This window comes from Oreochromis niloticus, linkage group LG3 (genome assembly GCF_001858045.2).
Source record: "Oreochromis niloticus isolate F11D_XX linkage group LG3, O_niloticus_UMD_NMBU, whole genome shotgun sequence".
In the NCBI taxonomy this organism is placed as follows: domain Eukaryota; kingdom Metazoa; phylum Chordata; class Actinopteri; order Cichliformes; family Cichlidae; genus Oreochromis; species Oreochromis niloticus.
Genome location: NC_031967.2, coordinates 12,825,082 through 12,845,262, shown reverse-complemented (window position 1 = coordinate 12,845,262; position 20,181 = coordinate 12,825,082). Strand labels below are relative to the sequence as shown.

The 20,181-nt window shown below is 43.0% G+C and overlaps 1 protein-coding gene across 34 annotated transcripts in view; it reads left to right on the top strand.

Annotated features, from left to right (window-relative positions):
• The window catches only part of LOC100708363 (protein tyrosine phosphatase receptor type D), a 397,350-nt gene that overhangs the window by 251,436 nt on the left and 125,733 nt on the right, over window positions 1-20,181 (top strand). Inside the window, exon 1 of one of the 34 annotated variants that reach the window (XM_019352674.2) lies at window positions 6,744-7,193. The exons of the other annotated variants lie outside the window; for them this stretch is intronic. The gene's annotated coding sequence lies outside the window, so the exon portion shown is untranslated. Of the gene's footprint in view, window positions 1-6,743; window positions 7,194-20,181 lie in introns of those variants that run through there. 34 annotated transcript variants of the gene reach the window in all.

Sequence of the window (20,181 nt, the reverse complement as noted above, 5' to 3'; positions counted from 1 at the left end):
TAGGAGTGCAGCCCATTGCGTTCCCGTTGTCGATATGCTTGCGACCCTCTGTGCGGAGGGCAATATTTGACGCATTGTTGCACACCGAACTATGGATTATGCAACTAATACACAATGAACAAGCAGTCTGTGCTCGTGTGTGCTTCTTTGGTCTCGCTACCTTTTGCATGGCATATTGATGTAACGTGCTATACAGCTGATAGCAAATGAAAACAGATCAAAGATGAAACGCAGACCTTTAGTAAGCTCGTCTAATATTGTCTTTCGGATGTTATCGCATGAGGTTTATGCATTTGAACCTTAAAAAATGTCAGTGTCACACATGTCTGTGAACTTTGTCAACATTTAGATCAAAACTGGATTCGCTGCAGTGTCAGTCAAATCAGATCGATAGAGAGATAGAGTTATAAGGATTGTAGCTAATTTATTCAGGATAACTTAACATTGCAGAAAACTATTAACTTAAGAATGTTTAATTCGGTTAAAGGTTGCAAAGTTAACTCTGATTTTTGCAAATTTTCTTTGTACCATCATGACTTTAAAAAAAAAAATAATATCCACAATTTTCATCCTTCGTCATCAGACAGCCATCTTAGGTCAAGGTAATTCTCAAAGGTAGCAATTTGAAAAAGATAAACAGGGTTAATTTAATGGTCTGGCTTCAAGAGACATTAAAGTGTGATTTCTCCTCAGGGACATGTGATATGACTGTGTAGTCTCCAAGTTATGTAGGTCAGTAAGTGAATTGTGCAGGCATTATCAGCGATTGTTTAAGACTCTGTATACAGCTGTCTGGCGTCTGACCAGTAAATTAGTCACTTCTTCCATATCGTTTGCGTAATTATGGCAATCAATCTGGCGTTTAAACTTCACAATCATTTCAGCGACATCATAAAAATCTTGTTTTGTCTGTGATGAACTCTTTGACTATTAAGTCTTCCAATTTTTGACTAAATGTTAATTGCTCATGAAGGCATGACTGTATGCTTAGCCATTCATCACATCTGACAGATTCCAAGAAGGAGAGAAGTATTAGATGTCTCGGCCAAGGACTAGAGTTGGGTGTTGGTTTACATTTTTCGTGCCTTGGAGATATGTGCAGTATCACCTTGGCATTTGTTGCACTTAGCCCCCTCCACCCACCACCCCCCTCCTCTCTTTCTCAACTGCTTGGGCAGCGGCCATAAATAAGTCAATCTCCATCCGTCTCAACACATTGGATTAGATTTATCCGCTTAAGATAGATTGTTATCCCAAAGAGCGTGAGTCTCGCTTGATGGGGAAATTAATTTTACGATGACTGGTTTACTTGATCGGGACTGTGGGGGAGGTAGGGGGCTATAAATGTATCAACTCCTGGGCGAGAGGAGCTGAAAACAACAATCCTTGTTTTTGATTCAGATAAGTTGCCTCTCTTCTCTGCAGCATTATACATGATGCTGTCTTTGGTCACAGAAACCAGAGTAATGATTTGACAGACAGTCATTTGTAAAGTGCCAGCAACTTGTCAAGGGTGAGAAGGCCTGAACCTCGGGCTATGAGAAGATTGACAGTGAAAGATATTGGGTTTTTTTGGTTGTTGTTGATTTTTTAAATCTAGCATTAAATGTGGTTGCCGAATTATAAATAGTCTGTATAATCAGAGTTACTCTGCAAATTATCCGCAATCAAAACGCTAACTGAAGTGTTACTGATATAACAGTTATTGGATTGAGTTGCACTGGAATTGACCCAAACCTGTTGAGCAATGATAGTGTGTGTCAAATTCATCTGACAAACATTACTAAGAACCTCTTTAAGCAAAATAAAGGTTCATTATTTTTCCACCCACAACTAATAGAACCACTCATCAAGCTGGTTCAAAGCTGAAACACAACATATAAATGTGACTTTAAGGTGTGATCCCAAAGAAATAAGCAATGCACCCAGTAAAAAAAATCATCTAATGAATGAATCTGCTTTGTACAGTAGCTTAAACTGTCCACAAGGACACTGTTGACGACCCTGCAGAGAGAAAAAGTTTAATCTAAGCAGAAATGATCCACCAACTCAAGCACCATGGCACAAAGGAGCTGTCAAAGGCTAAGATGGTGCACTGCTAAAAGGGACTTGCGGTACTTTTAACAAAGAATAACTTTACAGTTATGATACTAGTGAAGCATATAGGGACTAAATGTAAGTATCTGTTTAAAATCTGAAGCTGTTTCAACTTTAAAGCAGTATGAGACTGAAAAGTCATAGGTTATGTCCGAAGTTATTACGAGTCGTCCTATAAACCAACTGGTGCCAATAGATATGCTAGTTTTGAGATATTTGACAGGATATGTGAACAGTTTCGACCTGTCGGTAAAACCAGAAGAAAAGTGACATTTGCCTAATGTTTGGGTAAAATATCATGCCAGTACCTGCAATAGCTGCCAACACGTTCAACCTGAATTCAGATAGCTTGCGTAGCACATTATTTAAATATCCACAGCGCTCACTTTGCTTATAATTGAATATGGCATTCAAATTATTCAACAGCCAACTGCTGATTTTTTGTCTACTGAAAAAGAAAAAAAGCAGTTCCACAGAATTTCAAAGTATTGAGAATATTTAATGTTAATTAGTTTTCTAAAGTCAGAATCATCCCCAAAGATTTACTGTGTGGGTACGTACACAGGGAAGCACATACATCAAAGGGTTTATTTACATTATTCATCTAAAGCGAATGCATATTGATACAGGATAACCTTTAGCATCGTTACTAGCATTTGCATTGTATTTACATAGTAAATGTCAATCAGTGCTACACTTTGCATGACCCCACGCACATATAAATGTAAATATGTCCACTGCAGGATTTCAAACACTACTGACGCATGTAACACTAATGCATTATCACTGTCCTACAACAAAGAAATTTTCCCTTGCTAGAGTCTTTTAAATGGTCCTTTTCCTGTCAGTGCTGGTAGGTAAACCTGCAGCAGGTGGTAATGTATTTTCCCAGCTCTCTCTTGGATCCTTCTTATTGAAGGACAGTTGGTTTATAGACTACCGTGTCTTGTTGGGCAACAAAGTTCAGCCACGATAGGCGAGCAAGGCAGCCTCTTGATAAATCCTACCCTTGCCCCCATTTATCAACAAGTGCTGCTGTATTACTGCTATGGATGGTGCCAAGAATATAAAAGAACAAGGTTAGAAGCAGAGCAGAACTGTAAATCTAATATCTAGTGCCACGCAATTATATTCAAAGATCAACAATATTGTTGAGAGATTTGGAAAAAAAATAATCTCTTGCAGTCATGCATCAAGGGTGAATGTCAACAAAATCGTTTTATTAAAGCAAATTGAGTTTTATGAATGAAATTGAATCTTTAAATGTTTGGAATCTGGCACATCATCGTTACAACCAAATCAGCTTTCCAGCCTTCACTCTGTACTCCTCCTGTTACATAGGAATAATATTCCAAACAATCCAAGCAAATGTTGTCGTGATATCCACATATTTGTGATCCACAGTGCATTGTGCCTTGAGACACAACAGTCTCACTCCCACAATGCTTTCTCATAGCCAGCAGTTGAGGCCAATAGTTCACCTTACAGTAATTTCATCGAGTTGCTCCATGGTTCATTGTCAGAAAACCAACACTTTCTTTTGGAATCTACATCCATAGACTGAATCTAATTCTGCCCTTACAAAATGGAGCTGGGTATAATTTGCAGGTGTAAATCACCATCACGGTTACTCAATCAGATACATGACGTGGCTGAGTGCAGGTAAGAAAACAGATCTGCTGACTGCAGTAGTCTGTCTCTCTGTCTCTCAGTGTACTATTGTTGGATGCTAGATCTACGTGTCTGCAGGGCCAGGTTGTTCATCAGAGGTTTTGGCTTGCTGCCATAGAGGCAACTTTTCCGAAAACACTATTGGTCATAGTCATCTGTCTCCCCAGGCCATTGCTGTTATTTTCTGTAGCCCTACATCAGAGGTCCATTCACTTCACTGCGTTATAAGGAGCAATATTATCCCCTTGCTGTGTGACATTATGCCTAGGCAGTGACATAGACATGCATGAACCACATCTAGGAATTCTTAGACTTGGAGGTTCCTGATCAACAGGCTGGCTTTGGTTTAGTTACTGCATATGTAAATGCAGTTTTCCTACATGAAGAAGCAATGCCTTGCATGCATGCACTTTAGGTTCAGTTTGACAAAAGAATCAATATAAGATCCCGACAGGGATCTGTGTCTCTGAGAAGGGTTTAGAGGGTCCTTGCTGTACACAATGACATTTATTATAACCAAACCAAAGTCAGGAAATGTAGGCAATGCTAAGCTTTATCTTTGTTTGTCCACTGTGGGAAAAAGCAAACATCTATAATCAAGTAACAGACACAAGTACAGTACAACTCGTATTTAAGATTCATCCTTTTATGGTAATGTTTTTATTCTTGGTTTGGCAGCTGCATTTACTAGCTAGAAAGCAATAACTACTAGTCAGGTACTGCACTTTGTATCAGATTCATTTTGTCTTGCTTACATAATAAAGCATCTATACAAGTATTAGCACAGGAACTGATCATTTTGCAGACTACCTCTTTACTGGTAACCCATAGCTGAAATTAAAGGTACAGTGTATAAAATCTCACCGCTAGATGTCAGTAGATTGCAGACAACTGAATTCTGTTTTTTTTACCCCTGCAAATGAAGTACATCTAAGGTGTAGGGCTAATGTATTTTAGTCAGCCAAGAGATATCAAAAACATTAAATCTAGACTATACCTCATAACAGCCATGACCAGACAGTGTTTTTCAGCAATTTTTTACACACTATGTTGTAGCATATTTGAATAATATTAACATTTAGTAATAAATCAGTAATAAAAATCAGATATGTGCCAATTATATATTTTGCAGTATTTTATATTTTTACCCCTTGAATCACCCCGAAGACTCTTTCTTCACCTGTAGTGAGTGTAGGCTGTCAGTCCGTTGTTACCTCAGCTGTCAATCTGTCCAAGTCTGTTTACTCTGGAGGAGTCTGTAAAACTTTGTGAAAGGAGTTTTCTACGAGTTGATGAGTCAGTGAAGCTCACTTCAGATGCTGATGTGAGTTGTTGAGGATATTCTGAACTTTTCTGTCGATGAGCGCCGCTCTTAGCCTCCGTTAGCGGTCGTTAGCCAGTGTTAGCTGCTGTTAGTCTATGTTAGCTGCTGTTAGCTAGAATTAGTGAAACTTTGAGGTTGGATCAATGTTAAAGTCAAACATGTAGTGAATAAACTCATATGATGTAAGATTGTAAGGTTTTTTTGTCAGAGGTAAAGTGTGATTTTTAGGAGTCATCATGTGACATAGTGTTAGCTTATAATAGGCTGTTGTTGTTTAGCCAACGGCTGTCCAGAGATGGGAAGACTGCAGGTCAAATTTACTGACAATAAGTAACTGCGAAAATGTCATGAATAAATAAGCATGTTTGTGCACATTTTTGTGTGTTAGAGCACTAACTTCAGTTCCGTGGAGTGGTTGCCATTTTTTCCAGATGCTGGTTATATTGTCTCTTTCCACTGCATTGTTTCTTTCCATCAGTTCCTCATTTGTTTTATTGTTTTGGTTTTATAATCAGACTAGCTTTTGACAAGTGTCAGGTCTGGACTGCAGACAGGCCCCTTTTAGTTACCAGACCTTTACCACACTGTTGTGGTTTAACATTGGCTTGCTTAAAATAAGCAAGACCCTGAAAACAAACATGTCTGGATGGTAGCATACATTCCACCATGAAACTACATCCACAGTGGAAGTCATTCACAGCAATGTGGTAACCAGAGATCATAGAAAGTGAATGGCATTCTGTGACTTTATGTGACTACAGATGAAATAAGCTGTGGTGACAGGAAGTAGGTAGGACCTGAGATAAACGGTTCTCTACTTCTACCATGTCCCGTGCTCACAAGCCTATTTAAGCTAAGTTCAGTTTTAATAGGCTTGGACCCACAAAAACAAACATACTTACTTTTTGGGGGGCGGAGTCTGATATGAGGGCATTATAGAGTCTTAACTTGCATTTGTAGATGAAGCAATGAACTATCCTGACTCATGATGGTTAGAGGGAGATGTTCCTGACCAACTGCACTGATTTCTGCTTGTTTGTAATGTACTGCCTCCTTGACAACCAGAGCCATTCAATTTCCCCTTTTGACCTCACACCTCATGACAGGCATTTCTGTGGATTCTCTTTAAATATGTGCACCATAGACACATCTGTATTAAACAGTCTGTTGCTGATACACATCATGTTGGAATTTGATTCAAAATGACTAAAAAAGGGGCGGGGGGGGGAATCTTTACAACACATTTACAACTCTAAAATAACTGACATACACAGACACATGGGAGCTAAAGAGGTTGTCTTGATTTAGCATCTGAAAATAATTACCAGGTCAAACCTAAACACTCACACCCACTCTGGCTTCTCCCTTTCACACCAATCTTCCTCTAAAATAGCCATGTCCAAATGGACATTCCTGCAGTGGACTTGGGAAGGAAAGTTGATCCAGGAGAGCTGGCAGAGTGGGACCTCGCTGAGTGACGTCACCCCGCTCGCTCCCCCCAACCCACCCACCCTTTCACACACACGCAAAAACACACAAACGCACACACCAAGTTCGTGCTCAGGTCTCGGTGAGGAGAGAGAGAGAGAGGGAGAGAGAGAGAGACTCAGACAGACGTACCGAGGCGGATGAGTGAGGGGAGAGAGAGAGAGAGAGAGAGAGCGAGAGAGAGCAGTGTGTCCCAGGCACACCGCACTCTCCAAACACAACCACAGTCTCGCCACGTTCAATTCAATGAAGATCTAACGAGCACAACAGAGACAGACCCAAATCAGAGAATATATTATACACGCCCCACGTGCGTGTTTTTTTTCACCCCCATCTCCCCCCCCTCCCCCGACAATCACCGGTGACGGACAACTCGAGGAAAGACGCGAAATAAGAACGAACAGACGGGGGAGGAAAGAAGAAGGAAAGAAAGAAAGAAAGAAAGAAGAAGGACCCGAGGACGGATTTGTTTCCTCCACGGTATTTTCCCCGGGACTCGCCTGCCATTTAGTGGATGTAAAACAGAAAGAAGAAAAAGAAACTCGACTTCCCTTTACGCAGAAAAAAATAAAGGACCGACTGAGTTTGAGAGTGACTGCAAAATGGTGATAAGGTAAGAGATGTTTGACGAGCCTGGGAGTTTGGAGGTTGTGACGGTGGGAAGTGAAGTGGCTGCCGCAGTGATTTGAGGTGCGCGCACAGGCTCGCGAAGTTGGTTCAAACATTAGCGGGGGCCGTTACACGTATGTGGACGGCTTTTCTGTCCTCGCGCTGCCGTGTTCAGGGGCTAAAGCTGTGCGTTCGTGTGTCCAACTTGTAGTTTTTTCTGAACTCGCGCGACGTAATGTTGCTTTCAGGGCCAGATTACAGTAAGAAATAGCTTCCTTTGACTGGCTGATTTAAAAAACAAAAACCTTAAAATGCACCTGCACGTGAGCAAATTTGTCTGTGGTATATTTTGGTCATGACGTGGGGTTTGTGTTGAGGTGTTCACTAGATTATCCGCACGCGCTTAATGTATTTATAATATTTACGTTCGTTTTTTAAATTATTTTTTATTAATTTATTTCAAAATAAACTGGTAACTATTTTTTCTGCGCTGTGTTATCCTAAAAAAAAAAAGAGCCGGTCGGTTCACACGTTATTTTAAGCCCTCTTTATAAGCCGAGTGGCTGTCGTGAGTATACGGTTCGTATTAGTGCATCCTGCCTTTGTAGGCGGCGAGTGGAGTGCGAGGAATTTTCAAAGTGCATTCTGAAAACTCTCCAGAGGTGCCTCATCTTACCTGTCTTTTTTTAGAACATTTTTTCTAGTGTTTATTGACGAGGGGGCGTTAAAGTTAACTGCTTTTAAAAAATTATAATAATAAAAGCAGCATTTGTCTGTCAGTCAGGTGAAAGCGAGCCTTTATTTCCAGCAGGAGTACATGCCACCTGTGCTCAGTGTGCCAGTTGGGCCACTAGGGGACTCATTCTCTCCAGCCACTGAGGAGAATGCAGCAGAGAGGGGCTACAAGCCATGGTTAGAGATCCCTCCTCTTTTGCTTGAAAAAAGAAAGAAAAACTTTATATAAGGTATAGCAACCAGTGTTAGAAATGTAACAAATGTCCCCAAGGATGAAATGATAGTTTATCAGCTTGATGGAAATTAATATGTGTATAGCTACATAATCAGCAATTCACGTTAGGTGGGATTATAGTGTAAAAAAATGGATGAAAGAGTGACAAGATGTGTTGTGGTGTTGCTGTCTGGGTAAATGAAAAGGCAGGGATCGAAGGCGGAGTCGGCTTGTGAGGTGATTTGAAAGGCCAGTACGTGTGTGTCTGTGTGTGTGTGTGTGTGTGTATGTGTGTATTTAAACATTCAAATCAGAGTGAATGTGGGTGTTTGCTCAGGCATTTTCATCGCACAGTGAGCACTCTGGGAAGAGCACGCCCAGCATCTCTGCACTGTACCTTCACGTCCGACTCTTCCAGGCTCAAACAATTAGCCCGATTTTGACACAGCACAATTAATGCTGTCACCACACATTCGAGTTCCACTTTCAGCAGCACTCGAAGGAGGGAGGCAAAATGGATACGCGCCGAGGCGGCGTTCCGTTTTAAGTGCTGCCTCCCAAAGTCGCTGAAGGGAGCAAAGAGTCTCAGTCATCGAAAAGTAGCACGGACGCGGCCATCTGCACTCCAACCCCTCATCCTTCACCTTCTGCTGTTCTAAAGCCTCCCAGACAATATGCAGCTGGTGAGCAAAGTCTGAACCTGTGAAAACACGAATGTGTTTGTGTGAACGTGCACGCGCAAAGGATGCAAACAGTTTGTGGCATTCAAGCCGCTGAATTGAAAAATGATCAGGGGTTGGAAAGTGCCTACAAGGGGCTTAGGCCATCTTTAGCGTGCCTGCCGATCTGCTCCTTTTTTCTTCAGTTTCTGTGCCTGAAGCACACTCTGAAATCACATCCTACATTTTTGACAGTGTGTGGAAGGGACAGCGGGTGTTTTGAAAACTCCATGTTTTAAGGGAACTCGAGATCTTTCAGATGCTTCTCTTATTTCTGCTTCCTTTCCAGTGCGCATTCGCTTAGCTGTGGGATTTGATTGCCGCGCCACCGGTTGGTTAAACGTTAAGCTCGCCGATAAAAGCTAATTGACAGCAGGGCCTTCGGTGTAACAGAGATGTCTGGAAGGACTGCGGGAGCTTTAAATATCTCCTTATCCACCATCCGTAACTGGCACACAGCCGAGGCCGGTTAAAAACAAGTGTGCCTGCTCCGCGCACTCCCATTGTCTCAGCACGGATAAGTAGCTCTGACTCACTGCTTTATTTAGTTTTTTCAAGACTTTAAAATAAGAAAAGAAAGAAATGTCAGGAAAAACTTATTTTTTTTTTGTGTACTACGTGTGTGCTTTTACATGTGCCTGTGTGTGTGAAAGAGAGAGAGGTCTACTTCAGGAATTCCAAGGCCAGGGCCCCTATTACAAGTGTGGAATGAGAAATCAACACTTACATTACAAAAATGGATACGTAAACACAGAGGCCGCAATTATCAGGCGCCATGGTGTTGGAACTGGGTGAGATGGAGTGCCAATATGTCTGTTAGCAATCACCCCCCCTCGCTGCCTGCCCCCTGTAATCCAGTGGGTGTATTCTAGCTTGTTTTGTGCCAACAATGGCCCTTAACAGCTACCCACTGACTGGCAGGCAGGCTAGCTGGCAGGGTGGGTGGCTGGTGGATGCGAGAGAGAAGTTCGACGGGCTCTGGAGGGAAAAGGCTCCGAGGTTCACGTCCACGAAGCTCACGCCGTACATCACATGTGCATTTTGTATATGGCGCACTTAAAAGTTTCTTCCTGCTAATCTGGTGTGTGCGGCTGTGCTTCGGGGCCCTCCTGTCGACTACAGAACCCCCACCTCACAGAGGCCGGCCTGATGCATTGTGACAAATGAGAAAGCAGTTTGATTTCGCACAACACTGAGCTGCACCGCGGCATAATGAAGTGATCATGACTTTACCCTTGGTTCACTTTGGCCGTGGTCCCGCGGTGTTTTTCCTCTCTATTCAATCGCTTCACTCACTTATTTACTTGGCAAGCATTTCCTCCCGTAACCTCTAGTACTGCATAACTAGCGTCAAGGGTGGGTTGCTTGATAAAAACCACCGCTACGGGGCATTGGTTTTACACATAGGGGAACGCTAGCAGTTTTTATTGATATTCAAGTTGCCACTGGGTTGGAATAATAAGAAGCCTATTTTCACGCCCAAGCAAAATCACCTCTACTGTCCATCACCCTGTCAGGGCAGAAAGCTGAGGCGTAAATATTTTTGGCAGCGGAGGGGATGGAGGGAGAAGCTGAGCTTGTTCTTTCCCCGTTTGTGCTCATTCTCCAATTCTGCGACCGATTTAAATGTCTTGTCCCGTTTTGTTTCCGCGTTCTCCCTGCTTCAAATTAGCCTCTTCGAAATGAGGTGTAATTTTAGAAAGAAAAGTTCTTCTCCCTTCCTTCCCCATTCTTTCATGGCGATTTCATCTCCCTTTGTAAAATGCACTTGTAAGCGTTAAAAGCGGAACGCTCAGTGTCATTTCTAACAGCTTGGAGTGCTTTGCCTTGAGGCTCTGCCTCCAGCCTTTACATACAGGGGAACTATCGATGTGACAGAAACATGGAGGAGTGCTTTTCTGTTGCAGCTGTCCTTTGCTTGGAGATTGTGTTTCAGGAGATATGATGGATGCCAAACGCCTGTAGCCAGTTGTGAGGACGTACAGGGGGTGGAAGTATGCGGCTATGGATTTGGATCGGGGTCAGCGGCACTGGCAGAGTATTATAATTTTGCCCTTGACCTCCATTTTGGATCAGCCCCCCCCCATCTAGCAACTAAAAGTCTGTCACTATCCACACTTTGGGAAAGCTGCGGCTACTTAGAAGAAAGCTGAAGAGTGCTAGTGAAACATGATAATTCTGGCTTCAAATGCTGCATGAAAGAAGGCGATGGAGTATGAAACGGTAGCCTGGTGATATTTTTTTAAGGGATTCATTTTGATTGTACTGCAACCCAAAACATCATTTCTTTTTATGCCCTTCCTATTGTCTCATTTCCTCTTATCTTAATTTTTGGGGAAGGCTGAGAGCAGAATCCAGCGAGGTTCATTTGAATAACCGGCAGAATGAGGAAATAAAAGCTGGAGGAAGAAATGGAAGTGGCGGGCGGCCTGTGTGCATTCATGTCACACAGCTTTATCAAATTATTCCACAATAGCAGCCACACAAGTGATGGAATTTCAATTAAAGTATGACAGTTTCAGAATTTGTTTCTGCTGGCGCGCGAGAGAGCCACGTTACGTTTCGTGGATTGGGGGGGGTGGGGTGGGGGCTGCTGGTCTTGTACAGAAGACATATTTCCCAGTCTGTATTCTCTGTCTACTCACCTCCCTGCTCGCTCACCCCCTCGTTCTCCATCAAAAGGGAACGACTTAGCGGAGACACTTTTGTTCAGAGGCACTCTGTGGTTAGAGCCAGCAGCCGGGCAAAAATGGGGTGTTGTGATAAAGGTCTTTGAGACGAAAAGTCAAAAATGGAAGGCTTTGGCTGATAGGCTCTTTCCAAGAACAATTACGCTACCTGCTGTGCCAAATATAAGGGTGCAAGAGATAAGTGCAAGGGAGGGGGTGCTCAGCTCAGACTGGTGGCTAGCTCGTAAACTGGTAAAGAGCTACGTATATATGACCCTCAGGGGCCGTAAACTGTTTCAGGGCTGAGATTGTAACACACGCAAGCACTTCTGTGCTCACCCAGACGCCCAGTGTGTCTATATACGCACACACACGTGCGCGTATGAATGTAGATGGTAGAGCGAAACCTAAGAATAGACTCAGCATGCAGGATTTATTGCAGCAGCAGTGCTACAGAAAAAAATATTTGCATACATTAAACCACAAATAAAAATGACTTTTATCTTAAATGAAGTTTCGGAACAAAGGGTGTAAAGATTTGAATTTGTTGCCATTTGCATTTCCCGGACTCCGACCGGAATTGGCAAGGAGCAGAGGATTCCATTAAAAAGTTCAGTGACATTGCCACATAGCAATTTCACGAATGAGGAATGCATTTAATAGGGGATGGATTTTTCATAATTTGGAAATGTTTCCCCGATTTGTGCCATAAGTCTTGAAGTGACGCGTGTTTTAGTGGAATCCAGTGCACCCGCAGAGAGGTCTCGGAAGACGTATAGAAATCTCCCGCGGAAGGTGGGAAATAGAGTAGAAAAAAAGTCCTGCACATGTGGACATACCGGCGTCAACGCTGTGGGAATGTGTCTCCTTTATTATTAATCATTTACGTTTCTCGTTCTAAATCGGAATTCAAATTCCTGCATCGCTGCAAGGTTACGAGTGAGTGTTTAAATTCTGTGTAACCCCGGCATTCTCTCTCTACTCACTGTGCAATTATAGCTAGCTGCTTTGAAGAAGCCAGGCGGAACTAAAATGACTTTTCATGTCCGGTATAATGACTGCCATTTGGAAGCGGACATGGAGAGAGAGGGTGAGAGAGACAGAGCTACAGAGGAGAAAGAGAGAGAGCAAAAAAGATGGAGGGAGGTGCAGAAGGAGGGAGAAAAAGAGGGGGGGGGGGCAATCAGTGGATGAAAATGGCTTAGGTCACCTCTGGTTCTGCCCAGACAGCCCAAACCAACCACCTTTCATTCCTCACAGTTGAATCGGACACATTTTCTCCTTCTTCTTCTTTTTTTCCCTCCCTGTCCGTGCTTCTCACTGAAACTTCCACTCTCCTCTTTCTCCGTCTTCATCTTTCTTGCCATTGGTCACCATTCATTTGCCTTCAGCGGAAGCTTAGCAGCTTTAAGGCGGATTACAAGATGAATTGCAAAGAGGGAGACGCCGTATATTCTCTTTAGGGTGAGCCACTGCAGCCAAAGGCCAGAGCTGTGGGCCGTCACCTGGGCTAGCAGCTGGCTATCTTTTACACCCCATCACTAATGAGGCCAGACAGTTGGGGCTGAAGTTATAGCTCAGGCTGGATGCTGTGTTGGTAATCTATTATTTAGACTCTCACGGGGAGCCTGGTCTCAAGAATTTCATGCATGCATTTTGCAAAGCAAATGGTAGCCCAGGGGGAATACAGAGCTCTGTGTGGGAAAGAAATGAGTGCGTATTAGACATTAATGTGAGTGAGTATTAGGCATTAATGTGAGCTGCAGTGTTTCCATGTCCTGCCTATTTCAAACCTGCCAAGACCCAAAGGAAATTTTGTTTTTTCTTCTTCTGATCCTTGCCATTATACTAGAATAGTAATGTTGGTTAAACAGATGCGCTTCGACGGTGCTAGCAATGCTGACAACTTAATTCGGCGCATGAGTCTTTTTTGTCTTCCCCCCCCACCCCACCCCCACCCTTCCATCCTTTATTTCGTACCTCATTGTGATATTTTAGGGATGACAGATCAAGGTTGTAGCTGGGTCTTCAAACAGCCGACACAAAAGAATGGGTATATCTTTCCCTTCCCTTTTCATGTATATTTTAGGAACTATTTCAGAGGGGTTTCGGAGAGTTGCATCACACTGTTATAGATAACACTGTGCAGACAGGCCTTGTTTATATTTAGTCAGGGTAGAAAACTATGCCACACATGACCCCACCAATGTATTTATAGTGAAAAATCCCTTGGCTACCAGGGATGTATAAAGTAATACTTAAATTTGTTTATTCGTTTATTTCTATTCGCATGTTTCTCAAGTGTACCATTCATCTACACTGAGCATCTAAACATTAGGACCCGACATGGCACTAGTATAAAAAACAGCGAATGAGGAGTCAGTATCTTCCAGCCTTCCACATTCGTGTGAACACTTTGGGCAATTAACTGTATTTGGTGTTGTACATATACAAATCTACTGGGAGATGAGATGGCAACAGTTAAACATAGAAAGACAGTTTTAGACAGAGCTGTTTAGCAGACTTAGGTTACTCTTAAATGGAGTTCATGTGGAATGGCTTAAGATGTTTAAAATGGTTTAAGAGTGCTAGATAGCATAAATAAGCTAGGCATACCGAGCCCGGTGAAGTCACCAAGATATCCTTGGGTCCATACATAACATGTATCTTCATCTTGATGGGACATACTGTAGCTTTCTGTTCTGAGAAGCGAAGCTTGTGTGGAAGTGCTTTAAAACTGCATTTGTATTTCAAGCCAGCAGGGGTGACTGCTCTGGTTGCAAAAAGGTTTCTGCTTCTATAGAAATGTGTGGAGAAAACGACCCTTTGCCCTATGATCTCAACACGTTTCCACAAGTTTATGGTCTCAGTCGCTGGTCATACTGAGCCCAACATGATGTTCATATTGGGGTGGATCCATCCCTCGTTTGTCACGTCCAGTTTCAAAACACCAAGATCAAGGCTTCAAGGACTTCACCAGCCAGTGGATGATATCATGGTAGTGCTGTGTGTCTTCTAAATGTTGTTTATTCATCAGAATTAGTGTAAGAAAAGACCAGGCCAAGCTGCCACACTTAAAGCTGCGGTGTGCAACATCTCACCACTAGATGTCAGTAGATTGCAGATTGCATGCTGTTTTCTTACCCCCCAGATTCAAGTGCTTCGTTCTAGCTATGGTGGCTGCTGCAGGACAAACATGTTTAAAAAGTTTGAATTGTGTCCATGTGTCTAGGTGTTAGGTTGAATTACCTTTCGATCGGAAAGCAGGTAACTTCAGTGTCACTTTTAAAATCCTTCACCCTCTGCAGCGCCTTCCATCTGGAAAAGGCTACTGTACCTGTAATTATCCTTGTTTTATCCCAGCGCCCGTCGTGTGTCTCTTTCCTTTGCATTTTCACTTCTGTGTGACCTATTCTCAGATGAAATCATACCTATGAAAACATTGGTATGATCCTTCATTTTTTCAATCTAAAGGTGCAGGCACGGATTAAAATTTGCCTCCGAGGCATGAGAACGCCTACGAGTTCTCTTCTCCTCCACCTTTAGCCTACTACGTGTGTGGGACACAAAACACGACTAGGCAGAACAGCGATGTCCCTCTCGGCAACTGCATTCAAGATGGCAGGGGAACATGGCGGCTTACACAAACCGGTGCCTGCTCCTATGTATTTGTAATGGATTCATTCTAAGTTCATGAGAATTCTTCCGTTTGTTTGAATATGTAATTAAACACAAATATGTATGTAATGTATATTTATCATTTTTCTGTTACATAACCTACAGTATTTTTACATACTGTACCTTTAAAGCACCACACGGCACACGGCACCAGCCACATTATCCACATTTCCCACTTTTATTCATTCCCTTAACGTTATATTTTCAGGGACACACCTCACACTGCGTACAAGTCTCACAGGTGCAAACCTTTATACCATCATCAGTGCACTGAATTCATGGAAACTACATAGTACAGTCAGCTAAAGATCCTGTGACCTCTAATATAACTTATTTTCCACTGAATTTCTCATGCTGTTCGGGGGAAGTCTGTGTCAGGTGTCGGGCACTGTAACTGTAGCTGCCACACTTAATCCTCTACCTACCGCTGCCTTGTCCTTGCATGCGTTCTCCTGTCGGGCTACCCTAAAGAAACATTCCAAGAGAGGTTTAGCATCGCTGTAACTGGACACCATCTATCGCCTCTCATTCTTCCTTAATGCTGAGAAAATGAGAGTTAAAGAGCTGGCACGCTCTTTGTAGAGTCAGATGGGTGCTGACCCACAAAATCACAAAATAAAGCTGTCGGAACTCGGAATTAAGGGAACGTTTTTAAATAGGAGTTGGAATGCTCATGTATATATCTTTTTCCTCTTTTCTCTTAAAGTTTAAAATAACATGGCACTCACATATCACCCGAAGCACCAAATAAGCCTGAGATCAAGTTATAACAGCGTACTCTGGGATTTAAGATCAGCTCTGATAGGTGAATAGAGGTAGAGAGTAAAAGCTCTAGACAAAATAATCACCTAAATATAACACAATGTTCTTTTGGGGAACCTTGGGTCTCGGCATTCATATAGATGTTGCTTTTACACGTACCACCCACCTAAATGTTGGTGCAGCCCAAACACCCCCGTGACAAAGGCTCTGCGTGACGGCTGCCAGCTGCAGCCTCCCTCAGCAGGACAAGTGTCCCGCCACCGCAAAAACTGGCCAGGAATGCAAGCGTGCGTGAATGTGTGCATGTGCGTCTGCATTTGTGTGAAAGCTACTCCAGATAAAAGAATCTAAACCTTACCGCCATGATTGTCGCTGAAACCTAGATTCAGACTTACTATAAAACAGCTTACTAACTATAAGTGTTACCCAGTTTAGATGCTCACCTCAGGTCTGCACAAAGGGAGAAAGGGTGTCAGTTAAATGTGCAGCCGGATGCCGATTTAGCTTTTGATGCTGGCCATCACCTCCTTTTGTCACAGCTGATTGTCATTCCTGTGACAGCCCAAGAAGTGTGTGTGTGCTTGTGTGTGTTTGTGTGTTCTTCAGTACTCGTTTGTTTGTGTCACAGTCTATAGAAGGGTTCATTTAGTAGCCATAAAGACACATATACAATGCAGCTGCTTCTTCCCCTCCCCTGCTGCTCTCTCTCCCCATCTTCCCACCCTCCGCCGCTATTTGGAAATCTATTGTGATAAGCTAAGGGCAAAGCTGTGAGGACGGTGTCCTGCGCTAGCTGCTGGCCATATTGTTGCCTTGTTCCTCCGTTTGGATCGCCAGCCTGCATAACACTGCATCGGGGAATTAACCTCCGCTTCCATTTCTTTCATATTCTATAACTTTTTCTTTTCTTCTTCCTTTTTTTTTTGCGATGGCCACTCCGCAGCGAGGGGAGAAGTACTGTTACTGACAAAAATTACTGACAGCTCCTCTGGAGCCCCGGCTGCATAAATGCGCTGCGAATGTGATAAACAGCTCAGTCTCTCTTGCTTGTGGCTGCCTGTAAGCGCAACCTTTACAGAAATAAAAGGGCACGACATTTTTTTTTAAAGGCAACTTCGTTGACGTGAGAGCGGGAAGTTAAATAAAAGAGAGTGTAGCGCAGTGAATGAGACATTACTAAATTGTCACACTTTGTGACCTTTCCTATTTGTTCTGACAAGCCGGGGTTTCTCTCTGTCAAAACGGCCTATGAGCGTTTGTAAGCGATTCTTCCCTTCCTGACCCCCCCCCCAACACACACACCCTATTTTTTCATATCTGCCATCTGCAGTGACTGCGTGACGCCACAGCTTCTGTGTCATCAGTGACAATGCTCACACGCACACTGGGACTAAACAAGAGAGCAGGGAGGAATAAAGTGGGGAGACAGAATAGGCGGCGAAAAGAGAGCTCACTTCATCCTTTAATTGTATCTCCGAATGTCCCTGTGGACTTCATTACCAAGGCATGCGAAGAAATCTCACTTGTTTGCTCTTGGAAACATGTAAAAAGTGTTTGTAGTTCTTTTTATGTCTCTGTAGCAGCGTGAAGCGTTTCAGTCGGGCGAGTCGAAATTTCTCTGCGACGCCGACTGAGGCCGATTTCAAGCAGTCGGTGAAGCGACGGACTTACGTTTAAAAGAAAAGAACGTGTTGATGATTACGCGTTAACTTACTGGATGCCAGGAATTAAAACACATTTTCACATGACATCAAATGATAATTTTACTTATTGGTACCTGTTATGCGGAGTTTCAGGTGTCTTCTCCAGTTTCCTTTGCGTAATTCATTATTGAGATTATGCTGAGCCTTAGTGCAGTACCGTTTAAAATGAGCTGTTTTAGCTCCCCTCCTGATTGGCTTCCCCTCGCAAACAGAAAGTTTGGACAGGAGGTGGGCGGGGCTTCATATCAAGGATGCCCTCTCTCTCTTGCGCGTCACACAGATCCACACAGTGTTGATTTTAACAAAAAAAAAAGTCGTATTTTGCTCATAGAAATGTAATAACCTATTCCAGAGTTTACTTTTTTTCCTGAATAGGGACCTTGAATAAACTGCCAGCTTTATGCGGAAAATCACATCTTTCTTTAGCGATTTTAAAGAGAAATTTCAGTGACACATTCAGCGCCTGTAGACCTTTACCAGAGGACTGGAGGTAATTTTTGACTTCATTAAATCCAGGGCTAAAAATCTACAGCATCACTGCATAAAAACACAGCAGGAGAGGTGATTATCTTTGGAAATTAGCTCACTCATTTAGAGCTGTGTGGATGCAGATGCCTCTGTTCAATGGAAGCCTATTATTCCAAACGACTCTCATTAAGCCGCAGTGAAATAAGGCAAGCTGTGGAAGCAGTGAAATAAAATCTTTAGACTGGCTGTGTAGAACTCGGCAGCGACGAGCTACGCTGTCTTCATTAAGGGCTCTGACGTCAGGAGTGAAATGCCGAAAACGATCGGTGTAAAAGGAAAAATTGTATGCAGCTGATTTCTGCCTCTCGTGCTCTATAGGTGGGTTATTTGGCGTTTGTGCTCTAAGCCGAGGGAACCGACAATACAGTCTGAGCTTAATGAGTGACTTTAATAAAAAAATTTAAAAAAGCTAACACCGAGGAGCATGAGTCATAGCTGATCTGTAATTTCTGTATCTGAATGGAGTGCTCAGAAGCCCTTTTAAATACCAGTCTGAGCGAGCCCCTTTCCTGGTTAGTCAAGATGTGCTGTGCTTTCTTTTACATGATACACAACAGAGCAGATCACATGCTCGTATCGTGGCCTCTGGCAGCTGTTGAATGGTATGGAAATCAGCATCCACCCTATTGCCACTCATGGTCTCTCTTCAGCAAACACAACAGAACCTGTTTAAGGCCCTTCCCGGTGCCTCTGTAATGCCTTGGTTAGGTGCTGCTTGTGCCGAGCTAACGGCATAGACTGAAGAAGTGGAGCGGTCTTTTTCAAAGACCACTCCCCACCCCCTTTCTTCTTCACGGCACAATTTATGTGCATTAAGAGCCAACTGAGGTCAGCCTATCAATAAGTTAATCATGACTCAATCCATCACTACATGTGACTGCACAGATTGATTAATGGCGCTTTGTTTGGGATGCAATTAACATAAAAAACACATAAATTTCACGAATGTTGCATATTGCAAGTGATGGCTCATTTAGCTAAAAAAAAAAAGGGGGGGTGGAGGTTTAAACGAAGCCCCACTTTAGGGGAATGAGTGATGTCAGTTTCCAAAAATTTGCATGAGCTTTGCATGTGCACTGAATGCAGTATTTGCATGAACTAAATCAAAAGCAAACTTTTCTTTAGTCCTGAAACTGACAAAAAGTGTATCTGTTGAAAGGCGATCAAGCTGGTTTGATCTGCTGATAAAACACCAACAAATTCTGTGGTTAATCTGTTTATTCTGGGGCACAAAGACCAGCTGCTGTAAAGCAAAGTATTATAGGATTATCGAGCATCTGGAATTATTTATTTTTCTCCCCTGGATCTATGTAAGTTAGAGGACCTAGTGAAGAGAGGGAGATTCGATGGACTTGTGTCAAATAAAGAAAAATACAGGTGGGTCTCAGAATTCCCCTGGCCTCAACAACAACACAGGTGGCTGTCATTTGCATGTCCCACGAGCTTACCTCCTCCTCCTTGTGTATATTTATTAAAATAGCCGCCGGTGGAAAATAGATGACTGTCAAATCATCCTGATGTTTACCAGCGTTCTGTAACATGTGCCCTCATACATATATACACACACTACAGGTCGAACACACAGTGCTGTTTATAACCGCTTCCATGATAACCTCCGTCAAAAGATTCATGTACTGTTTGGCCGGGGCCCTAAACATCAGTAGCCTGTATAAAGTGATGGAACGCACACATTAAAATTCGATCTCCTGCATCAGTACATCCAGCGCTGCTCGGAATGGCAACTATAAATTGCTGGCCATTATTTTCGATTAACCACGCTGACACTATGGCCCATCACATTTCTTCCTATTTTTACCCCCACGCCCCCCCAATCACAGCTGCACCATATTTCCAGCACTGTTTCATTTTAGATTGTCCCGGAGCACGATAACACAGAGCGGCAAACCTCGGGACACGAGCTAGCAGACGATCTTATTAATAGCGGAGCTGCGATAACGGCAGTTGTCAACATCCTCAGTCGGTA